At 44.0% G+C, this 11,222-nt stretch overlaps 1 long non-coding RNA gene across 2 annotated transcripts; it reads right to left on the reverse strand.

Moving 5' to 3' along the window:
* Nucleotides 1–1,129: 1,129 nt before the first annotated feature.
* On the reverse strand, nucleotides 1,130–4,598 carry LOC140218370 (uncharacterized). 2 transcript variants are annotated; one of them, XR_011894647.1, is made up of 3 exons: nucleotides 4,075–4,598; nucleotides 2,784–3,437; nucleotides 1,130–1,355 (listed from the first exon to the last, which is right to left on the reverse strand). It is a non-coding gene; the product is annotated as an uncharacterized lncRNA (long non-coding RNA). The 2 variants fall into 2 exon arrangements; XR_011894646.1 differs by having other exon boundaries at nucleotides 1,130–3,437.
* Nucleotides 4,599–11,222: the final 6,624 nt, after the last annotated feature.

An 11,222-nucleotide genomic window follows, 5' to 3' on the forward strand; every position in this document is an offset into this window, starting at 1 on the left:
AAATTCCTCGTCGTTCCGTCGTTCTCTTCGAAGCTCAGCGTGCAGTACAAAGAAGCGCAAAGTGGCAAGACGAGACCAGGTGGGGAGTACCCACGAAACACGCAAGCAGCTATTTGATGTCTAAAAGATGTCTTGAACGGCTAATTCAAACGCCTAGTAGCTGTCTTGATCAAGACATTTTGTAGCCATGGACGTCTAGAAGTACTTCAGTAAGCCCTGCTAACGTTACGCTAAAAGTTGGCTAATGGACAGCTTGACGAGAACAACTGAAGACTTTTGTTAGACATTCCCTCAAATTTTTGCGGCAGCTGTTACAGTAACACGACGTTTGCCCACAGTTACAATTTATTTTAAACGAGGCATGGACATCAGAAAAAGAAAGCTTATATTGTCGGATAGAGTGATGCACAGGTAGTTTTTCCAGATGTGAACCATGGGAATAGTGTAGTACGACCTCATTGGCCAATTAGTGCTTTTTAATTAGACCAACCAATTGAATGCCGCTTGTCAGAATTATTTTGCAAATAAAACAAGATCTGTATTGTATGATGATATCATTCCAATGTTCACCCATTGACCTAAACAAGAGCATCTCTGCGTGAAACACGTCATTATTGACAAAACTTCGCCCTGCTGGGTCTCCACCAAATTGAAATAGCTTCTAGCAAAGAAAAATTGTCAGTGATGCTGCAGTTCAGGCAAAAATTACATCCTGGTTTCAGCTACAGGGGGCACAATAGCATTACACCAGTATACGAAACAGAACACTGTGCTGCAATGAGTTAAGAAATAAAGGATAGTACACATCTGGAAAAACACTCTGCGAACCACTCTAACTAGCAATATAAATATATTTTTTCTGATGTCCATGCTTCATTTAAAAGTAAATTGTAACTTACTTTGTGGGTGCCTCTTGTAAGTAACGCCACATGCTTGCACAGCATCACGCAGAAATAATGGCCAGTTCTTCGGCATATCATCCATTAGTGAATTCCTTGTACGTTGCATGTTACCAGAACTGAAATATAAATCATAATATGCTGTTATTTTTTTTTATAAACTGTACGATGAGCTTTTCATGCATAAAAGATGATTGCAAGCGAAAATACAGCAAGACATCAACTTCACACCATGTCACATAGTCATACTTTATTACCTAATAAATTAGAAAAGACGCAGAAAGTGTAATCAACAAGAGTGACAAATAGCAGCAAAGGTGATTATGGATAAATCTTGAAGATGATTGCTGCCGCTGCCAGAGTAGGCCAGCCTTCGTAGGAGAGCACTTGCTGCCCACAAAAGCTTGCTGTTGCAGGCCACGCGTGATGGTTCTTGTAGACATAGGCAAGCAATACCTGCACAGAACAGGAAAAAGAAGGCGAGGGAGGAAATGGGAATATTGAAATTGGCACTTCAATATGTAATATGTGCTAAGTAAGAAGTTTTCTCACATTAAAAATAAATTTAAGCACTCCTTTCTCTTAAATTATGGGTATCTTAAGGTATGTATGCGATGATGTTAAAATGACTAGTACATTTCCTATCATAAGAAGCCAACAAACACTGACACCAAGGACAACATAGGGGAAATTACTTGTGCTTAATAAATGAAATAAACGATAAATTAATGGAAATTAAAGTGGATGAAAGAACACATTGCAGCAGGTGGTAACCGAACCCAAAACCTTCGCATTTCGCGTGCTATGCTCTACCAATTGAGCTACAGCGGCGTCGTTTTCCCATCCACTTTCTTGGGTATTTATGTGTTCTAGTAGAACCCTGGGAGTGTTAGCCAGCGCCACAACTTGGAGACCTTGTTCCTGCCATATAGTCATTAGTTGCATAGCAGAGTCAGCCTTTAAATTATTATATAGTGTTATGTGGCTAAAAAGCCACTTATCAACCTGTCAAACAAGTCTGAGAAGCTTCCTGCAAAATATAATCAGCTTAAAACAGTAATTCACTCTGCAGGTAAATGATGTACTAACTTAATTAAAAAGTTAAATAGCATTTTGTAATGTTAAACTAAAAGCAAGTTTGACATTTTGCACTGCCTAGCTGTTGCCTTCTTTTCAAACTTAAACATGACACAGTACAGAGTAAGCAGGTAGCATGCAAAGGAGGACTGGTGATAAAGTAGTGTTCCAAAGCAACACTCCTAGCTGGATCAATCACTTTTGTTGATATATTTTCATGTGACCCTAATTGGTTTAGGGCAATACCTCACACAAATGATGCAACACCTTGGATGATGCGTCACAAAATTGAAAGTATCTCATGATGTGATCAAACGATAACATTGCCCACTGTCTTGGAAGTGTTAACATGCTGTTTGTGCAAGAAAGTGCAAAGTGATTCACATAGGTAGCAAATTCATCAGTGCATCTATAGCCTCAGGTAATTCTGAGAATTTATGTTGACTCGCAATTGAGAAGCCACTGCACACAGAAAGGTGTATTCAAGTAATGGTCCATGCTGAATAATTTCCCACCTAGTGAAAAGGCAAATGTGGCAGGCTAATGGGCTAGGGCAAATAGATTGCTAAATTCTGATAACACCTCCAATGATATTATTGAAATAGGTGATAAAAAACAGCACAGGTAAAATTGCAGTTATGACAAAATTTTAAAAGCACCTCTGCGAACTGCTGGAACCCTGAGCATCATGCCTGTTCTACACGCACATATGTTGCAGCGCAATCTACATCTCAGACGCAGGCGCCTCCACACATCACTTTGTGATCTCCTCACAATAAGGTTAAAAAACAGTCTGGCACAAGCTACCTGATGATTCATTTTGCAAGTGCCAGCCAAGTGCTGATGGTGGTAGAGCGAAATTGAAGTTTGTCCTTGTATGGAAGCCTCGGCCCATGTTTTATCAATTCTAGCGGCAAAGCGCACCTTTTACAGCACACATAAATCTTAAATTAGACTGCTTGCTGATGCTGTACGGTAAATTCCTGTAAAGAAACTAAATCACACAGAAAACATTTAGAATACCAAACTAATCAAATACTGGCTTGAATACATTTGTGCATTAGGGAAGCAAGGTGTAATGTACACTGTTGTAGCAAATTTTTACTCATGTATGGTATACTTGTATGACACAGCAGAGTTAATTTTTGAGTTCTTACATAGCATTGACTACCTACAGGTACATTTTGTAAGGCTTAGGGAAACTAATTATTAGTAGAACTGTGTATGTACACTGGCACTGAGAAATTGGTTATAATAGTGGCAGCTTATAATGGACCAGTGCAAAAAAATGCCCGTTTGTGAGACACCAACTAGCTATTTTACCACGAAGCACTCCCTGGCCTTAACCCATATAAAAAGCACTGGGAGGACCAGAGAGGGTACAGTACATTGGCTTACACTGATCATGATGAGGTCCCGTCATCCAGCTAGCGCCAAGGTACAAGAAGGATGTCCAGCCGTCTATAGAGTGAAAGAAACAAAATAAGATAGCATCAAGTCAGTTGAAAGGCAGATTTGCAATTACTACTAAGGTGACCCAGTCACAGTCATTCAATAATAAATGCCAAGTTGTCGTGTTTTCACTCCCAGATGAAGCACCTACTAGGTTAAAGGTTTTGCTGCTTATTTAGAACAAAACACAAGTGAAATTTGTACATCAGCAGACGATTTAATTTGAAATTGTATAGATGAAGAAACATTGCAGTTATATTTTTGTTTTGCTATAAAGTGGGAACGCTACAAACTGCACAGTCAATGACACACACGCGCGCACACGCAAGAACAAAAGGACACAAAATAGGGCGAGTTCAGTCTGGTTCAGCATTACAGCCAGCGCACCGTCTTCGAATGCACTCCTTTCGGTTGGTTCGTGCTACGTTAACCACAAAGACTAACAAGCAGGGCAAAGTTCTGACTGGTGTTGCGGAAGTCGTGGAGCGCGGTAGTGCTGAACGGCTGAACACAAGCAGACCCTCGTATAAAAGTAATGACGAAAACTCGCAGGGCAGAAGAGCCCATATATCAAGAACTGTCGCGGGTAACACCTAAAAATATTCACATTGTTGACGAAAAACGAAGTGCTATGTATTTCACTTACCGGAAATAGTGTTATCCGAACGTGCGACGTACAAAGACGCACCGAGACACGAAGGCGGCGAACGCAGATCCCGCCATTGTGGTAGTAAGCCGTCGGCGAAAACACACAATACAGCCGATGTCACGAAGCACTGATGCAAAACACACGGCAAACAGCATCAGCACAGCTAAATGACTCCAATTAATATCCAGTATAAATGTACAGAACGGCTTAGAATGACGCACAACCGGCACAACTGGCATAACGAACCCACGACCAGCCCACGACGGAGACATTGTGGGCGGCAGTGGCCGTTTTTTCAAACTTCCTGCCTCCCAGTGTTTCCAGCACAGAATGAGATGTCCGACAAATTTGGATTGTGTCGCCGAAGTGATCGCAGCGCGGTGGCTCTGTGACACCGCTCTGCAACGCCGGCGTTTCGCTCCTGCTGCTGTCAGTATACCTGCTGCGCGAGCATAGAATGGCTTCCAGGCGTCGTGTGCGCGCCCCGTATGGAAAACAATAACACGCCCTTGATTGTTGAAGTTCTGGTGTCAAATTATTTAATATCAAAGTCAATTAACTTATGTTGCTTCCAACGAGTTCGATTTGTCTGTGGCGTGTTTTATTCGCTAACGCCGACGGCCGACGGTAACCGCACTTTTAACTCGTCGTTTGGCATTTTATGCACTTTTAGACAAAAAGATCTAGAAAAGTTCTTGAGTTAGACATTCTGAATGTGTTTACCAAAACAGACTCTAGTGACACCAGTAGTGGGTTTTGCCGCAGATAGAATATATACTAGCATATTCCAAGTGCTGAGGTTATGTTTAGAAGAAATTCTATTTTCAGTCTTATCATAGACCAAGACGTCTATAGCCGTTTGTAGCCGTTTCAAGAAGTTTTTAAGAGGTTCTGTGTTTCGTGGGTAGCGACGCGGTCAGTCGAGGTCATGTTGAAAGCGGGGCGCGAGGACGCAAATCGGCAGGAGACCGTAACGTCTTGGGGGAGCTGATAATGAGTCAGCCCTTTTGTTGTTCCCCGATAGCCAGAGTAGCTTTCAAACCGCGGCCACCTCGGGTCCGACTCAAAGTATGAGTCAGACGTAAGCAATCGGGAACGGGAGGCCAGGAGAGCTTCCGTAGTAGGGAAACATGTTGTTTTGTTTGATTTTTTTGAGCATCGGAGAATTTTCGCGATTTGAGACTAGGATTTCTTTCAATAAGTAAGGTTTGAGCTTTGTTTGTGTTTTCGTTAGAGAAGCTCCGAGATTTGAAAGATGCGTTTTATGTAAACCTGTAGTCTCGCGAGGTATTCATTAATAAGTATATAGGCTTTCTTTTTTTTTTGTGTGTGTGAGTAAGTAACCTGTGGGTCAAGGTTATCTGTGAGAGGCCTATCGTAACGCGCGTGTGTGTTATTTAACCTTCTTTCTTTTTAAGTGTTTTTGAATTTTCTAAGGTTAAGCGCGTGAATTTTCAGTAAGTGTGTGATTTGCACTGAGAAGAGCTCTTAGGTCCATTAGCGCGTGTCCTGTGTGGACGGAAGGAAGCAGAACGTTTATGACTGGGTTGCTCGTGTGTGTCGAAGGTAGCCGTATTCTGACTTCTCTAGTACGCGTGCGAAGAGCTAGTTATTAGAAGACACATTTGTTCAAAGGTTCCTCTGTGTTGCGTAAGTTACGCAAGTGTGGTTGTTTGTTTAAGGAACGTGTCCTGTGTGGACTAAAGGAACAAATGTGAGTCAGCGGGATGAAAACTTGGTATGATGCAAGCACGTGTTCGGAATAGGGACCCCAAACTTAGCGCGTTTGTGATGACGTACCTGTGGAGTTGGCCAGACGGTTCAGTGGCAGCAGTACATGAGATAAGTACGCCACTGTGATAGGGTAGGAACAGGCTGTTCGCGAAGTTATGCTGCTGAAGTTATGATTGAGTATTGGTGTTTGAAAGCCTTCGGTTTAATTCTGCGTAAACCTTTACTCTTGTGCAGCGCGACGGTCGGGTTTGGTCAAACTCAGGAGGAACGTGAACGCTCGCTTTGGCGGCACGAAATTTTGGGGCAAAATTTGGGATCCAAGTTGAGTGACTTGCATGGAAATTGTGATAGGAGGCCTGGTTGGTTAGCAGCTAATTCCGGGCGTTCGAACGCTGAGCGGTATTGTGTTGCCGGGTCGACTCTTCTGTGCCAGTTTTTTGTAAGATGGTTGAAGGCATTCCAAGTACGCAGGGGTTGCAGAGAGCAAAGCCATCATCTTGCTCGCCAGCCATTCTCTTCCTGCCCAGCGGTTGCCTGCACTGGCCAGGCGAGATTTTCCGGGCCATGGAGGAGCTGTTAAGAATGGCCATACGGGGTGGCAACGTGCCAGCTTTCAGCCCGCTGCACGCGTTCCGAGCCCACCAGTCGAAGCGCCCTTCCGAGAGCTGCGGTCGGCAGGCCGCCACGTGGCGCACGATCAACTCCGGAAATTGGTACTTGGCCGCACCACCCAAGACGGAGCACGGTTCTACGAAGCCCTCGGTCGTCCACTCCGGAGCCTTTGTGTGTATGAGTTCGCACCTGTGTGTTTGCGTGTGTGTGGGCGTAAACGACACTGCGGAACGACTCCCCTAGGTCGTTGACTCCGAAGCCTTAGTGCGGGGCGGCGGCAAGTTTACCATGCTTGGACGAACCTTCCCGACCATTCCTGCTCCGTCCTCGTCCGAACGATGACGTCGAACTATGACGTCAAGCGGAGAGCTTATAAGCAGCGTTTGCCGGCTGCTAGGTGTGCTCGTGTCGTGATCGTTGTCGGGAGCTGAGTGCTCCTTGTCATGCTAGAAATGAACTAGTGAGCTGTGTGCTCGTAAACTGTTTGCTGTATGTTAGTTTTGCGGGCTCCATATGGGAGTCGCGCCAGGCAGCCAATGTATATCCTGTTTTAAAATGTAAATCCTGCAATTAAATCCTGTTCACCGAGTTCCTGTCTACGACCTTAATCTCCTTCAAATGGTGGCAGCGGCGAGATAGTCCGACGACTCCTACATCTGGTCGACAGCGGTAGGACCGTCCGACGAATCTAATAGCGGTCGCTACCTTCCTGTCGAGAATGATATGGCGTGCTGATAACGGACATGCCGTTCGTGAACTGGAAGTACCGGGCACGTTAAAAAAAAAGGGAAATGCAGGCAAGATGACGATTATTGTTCTAGGACAAGATAAACTTTAAAAGCAGTTGCACCCTTTGGGGTGTATATTTGTCGCACATCGATAATCGTCAACTGCCTTGCTTGCATCTCCTCTTTCTTGAAAACTCAGCGCTCGCTACTTTCCTGTCGAGAATGCTGTGTCAGGCTGATAATGCGCAAGGTGTTCGTGACTTGGAACTACCGGGCTCGCAGTGTTAAAAAAAGGAAATACGGACAAGACAGATGACGATTATTGTTATGGATCCCGGTCACGGCGGCCGCATTTCGATAGCGGCGAAATGCGAAAACACCCGTGTTCTTAGATTTAGGCGCACGTTAAAGAACCCCAGGAGGTCTAAATTTCCGGAGTCCTTCACTACGGCGTGCCTCATAATCAGAAAGTGGTTTTGGCACGTAAAACCCCATAATTTACACTCTAAGAACAGTTTACACCCTTTGGCTTGCCCCTTCTGCCACACAACGATAATCATCTGCCTTGATGCATTTCCTTTCTTTATCGCTGCAAGCCCGGAACTTTCCAGTGACGAACGGCACGCGCGTTATTAGAAGAGGCACTCCAAAGGGTGTAAACTGTTCTATGCTGATAACACGCGTGCCGTTCGTTACTGGAAAGTTCCGGGCTCGCAGCGATAAAGAAAGGAAACGCATCAAGACAGATGACGATTATTTTTGTGTGGCAGAAGGGGCAAGCCAAAGGGTGTGAACTGTTCTTAGAGTGTAATTTTTTAAATTATTGTTGTGGGACAAGATAAGCCCCAAAGGGTGTAAATATTTTAAATAGTGTAATACCCAAAGGGTACAAACCTTCTTAAGAGTGTATACCTTACACCTTTATGGGCGTAAGTTACACATTTAAAGTTCACACCGTTTCTGGCTTATCTTGTCCCACAACGATAATCGTCGTCTGCCATGCTTGCGTTGCCTTTCTTGAGAACTCGGCGCTCACTACTTTCCTGTCGAGAATGCTGTGTCACACTTATAAAGCGCAAGCCATTAGTGACTTGGAAGTATTGGCCTCACAGTGTTAAAGAAACGCAGGTAAGCCGACGATTATTGTTGTGGGATAGGATATGATCCAAAGGGTGTGAAATTTTTTAAGTGTGTAGACGGATTTGCATACTTAAGGACCCTAAGGAGTGTAAATCGGTTTACTGAGTAGGCTGATGGTTATGGAGACTGAGTGCGCTGCGTGTACATTGTCGAGATGCACAGTTTCGTTCTGTCGGCTCACCCTAGCTTCGCTTAGACAGATTTCGACAGTGCGTTGGATCTATATGATGTTAAAGTGGATGGTCGGGGTGAGTATCTGGCCTCCGTGGAGTAGAGAACTAAAATTTGGTCTAGCTTGTATCGATTCATCATGGCATGATGGGCCCCAAGCAAATGGCACCGAGCTCTTTGGCACTTATTAAACCACCACGACTCCTCGAAGTAAACGAGTGGTTGAGAAAGCCCAGGTGCGCAGCCGTTGTCGTGACGTTGGTCGTAACACTGTCATTATGCCATCTTGGTCATGCTGTCATCGTCGTCGCACCGTCATCTCCATCATCGAGTCACACCGTCGTCATCGTTAAGCTGTCTTGGTCTACCAAAACATCTCTACAATGCGTGTCACCTTCACCAGACACCGTTTCGAGGTCTATAACAATATTGTGGCCATCTGATTCCTGCAGCCCACATAACCTAGTCGCTTATCTTCACAATCACCTTCGACGGTTTCTGCAACAATTTCAGTTTACATCAGCTGGATGGACCAAAAGGAAACCATAATAACTTTACATTGTTAAAGTATTTCTTTTGAAACTGTGCATGTGTTTAGTTGGCAGGAAACGGCTGAATATTAAAGGGTCTTGAAACACTTTCCAAACTAATCATAGAATGTGTTCACTATCAAAGGACGCCACCTCAGGAATCTCCTGTCGCAAACATATTTGGAATCCTTCAAGTACAAGTGGAGTTAGAGGTAGCTTTCTCTCTCTTTTTGTCTCTACTATCGCGCTGGAAGCCACACTGAGGGCGGGGGGGGGGGGGGGGGGGGGGCAAGGGTGTAAGGCCCCGCTGAGAAGCTGCACATTTTCCCTTTTTTTTCTCTTTCTCTCTTTACGACACCACTTCGAATTTAGGCATGCGCGGCACGCTCTCAACACGAGATGGGCACTTGAGTGCCTAGAGCTACGTCTTTTACAGAGACCAATCGGAGCACACGGTTGTCAGAGCGTTCCGCCTACGAGACAGGGGCCTTACTACGAGAGGGCTTGTCGCAGCACCCCATGGTTGCCGCTGTATCTATGCTAAGCAGCACACAGGCGCGATCTCGGAGGCCACGCGCCACAGACGAACTACTTCAAACTGAAGAAACTTACTAGCTACATATACATGGGACAAGTATAATTACACCTTTTGCACCAACCTATGCAAACATATCTATGGGGACTGTAGAAACATAGATTTCCTATCTCGCTGAACAGGCAAGCCCCGCACATACCTACAATACATAGACGACATACTTATATTATAGGCACATGGTCAGGACAGTCTAGATAAATTTGTAACACTCCTAAATTATTTTCACCCAACAATAAAATACACATCGAAATCTTCAACTGGGCGCCATAAACATTCTGGACACAACAATATAGACAATGAGACACTAAAGACAATGCTGCAAAGGAAATCTTTTGAGAAAGAATACCTAGAACATGCAAGCCGTCATCCCAGACATTGTAAACAAGCCATCTCACAAGGCCAAGCCACACGACTACATTGCATTTGCAGTGAAAACAAAAAAAAATCGAGATTACATAGAACCTCATCAAATAGGAACCACCCAAACACTGCCCTTCAGAAAGCCTGCACTGATGCAGCCAAACTTGAGCAAGCCAAGGCCCTCAAGACCCGCTCTAAACTCCCAACAACTCACCTTCTTACTGGTAAATTCTCAAACGCACTCCCAAACGTGAACAACATCCTAAATAAGTACTGCCCAATTCTCACTAGCAACCAGAAACGTAATAAAATCTTTCCTGTCCCGCCCAGAATAGCCTACAGATGCAATACCGATAATTCCAAGGACATCCTTGTACATGCCAAAACAAGGACAAAGACGAAGCTGATATCAGGTTCCCCTGGCCACCTCAGGTGCTCTACATGCAAACGGCTTGTTACGATGCAGCGACAATGAACACAAAAGCACAACTGAATCAAGAAACTATTTATTGGGCAAGCCCGTGCCCACAAAAGCATGCTACACGCAAAGCACAACCAATCCGGAGTGCAAGTCTTCTGGAATGCAAATTTTCCTGCTTTAGAAATTAGGATAACATTGGAAATTAGAAGTTCTCTTCCTCATCATTCATAATAAACTTAAATTAATGGGTCCGATTTCTTCAAATCATCACCCAATGCACACTTCCGACATAGACATAGCATGTGTATTGAACCACCATTAGCTCGAAATGACACTATTAAATATAGCTAGTTTCCTAGAGTAATTAGGGAATGGAACAGTCCGCCCAATTCACTGGTTTCCTCTCCTTCAATAAATACATTTATTTCTTTCTTTATTGATACTGTCAGCCCTTTCTTTAGGGCCATTACAGGAGTGGAGAAAAATAATAAAACAAGCAATGTCAACACATCTGATTCAGGCAGGGCGTACAATACATCTGAATACAACGTACAAAAAACAAATTGCATTGCATATACATTGTAATAGAGCAAGCAGAAAAAACCAATCAATGTACCTTGGGGCATGTAAAACAAGAACATACACAGATAAACGAGCTGCATGCTCTAGTTCATTCAGGCCAAGAAGTGTTCTGATCTGCTAGTTCTATAACACCACACTGTGGGTCGCAACGAGTCCAATCATGTTTGCATTATCACTACTGCAAATACTATATGTGAAATAAGCAGTGCCTTTATTATTATCGTTGTCTTTATTGTTCAGCATGATTCTTCGTTGTATTGTAAATATTGATT

Source organism: Dermacentor andersoni, chromosome 5 (assembly GCF_023375885.2).
Source record: "Dermacentor andersoni chromosome 5, qqDerAnde1_hic_scaffold, whole genome shotgun sequence".
NCBI classification, from domain to species: domain Eukaryota; kingdom Metazoa; phylum Arthropoda; class Arachnida; order Ixodida; family Ixodidae; genus Dermacentor; species Dermacentor andersoni.